The sequence below is a fragment of the Bison bison genome, unplaced genomic scaffold (genome assembly GCF_000754665.1).
Source record: "Bison bison bison isolate TAMUID 2011002044 unplaced genomic scaffold, Bison_UMD1.0 scf7180017864088, whole genome shotgun sequence".
Lineage (NCBI taxonomy): Eukaryota > Metazoa > Chordata > Mammalia > Artiodactyla > Bovidae > Bison > Bison bison.
The window spans coordinates 1,007,499-1,008,433 of NW_011494660.1; positions in this window are offsets into that span (position 1 = coordinate 1,007,499).

Here is a 935-nt window from a genome sequence, read left to right on the forward strand (position 1 = left end):
CATTCTTTGGCATTGCCTTTCTTTGGGATTGGAATGAAAACTGCCCTTTTCCAGTCCTGTGGCCACTGCTGAGTTTTCCAAATTTGCTGGCATATTGAGTGCAGCACTTTCACAGCATCATCTTTCAGGATTTGGAATAGCTCAACTGGAATTCCATCACCTCCACTAGCTTTGTTCATAGTGATGCTTTCTAAGGCCCACTTGACTTCACATTCCAGGATGTCTGGCTCTAGGTGAGTGGTCACACCATTGTGATTATCTGGGTCTTGAAGATCTTTTTTGTACAGTTCTTCTGTGTATTCTTGCCACCTCTTCTTAATATCTTCTGCTTCTGTTGGGTCCATACCATTTCTGTCCTTTATCAAGCCCATCTTTGCATGAAATGTTCCCTTGGTATCTCTGATTTTCTTGAAGAGATCCCTAGTCTTTCCCATTCTGTTGTTTTCCTCTATTTCTTTGCATTGATCACTGAGGAAGGCTTTCATATCTCTTCTTGCTATTCTTTGGAACTCTGCATTCAGATGCTTATATCTTTCCTTTTCTCCTTTGCTTTTCACTTCTCTTCTTTTCACAGCTATTTGTAAGGCCTCCCTAGGCAGCCATTTCGCTTTTTTGCATTTCTTTTCCATGGGGATGGTCTTGATCCCTGTCTCCTGTACAATGTCATGAACCTCATTCCATAGCTCATCAGGCACTCTATCTATCAGATCTAGGCCCTTAAATCTATTTCTCACTTCCACTGTGTAGTCATGTGGGATTTGATTTAGGTCATACCTGAATGGTCTAGTGGTTTTCCCTACTTTCTTCAATTTAAGTCTGAATTTGGCAATAAGGAGTTCATGGTCTGAGCCACAGTCAGCTCCTGGTCTTGTTTTTGCTGACTGTATAGAGTTTCTCCATCTTTGGCTGCAAAGAATATAATCAATCTGATTTTG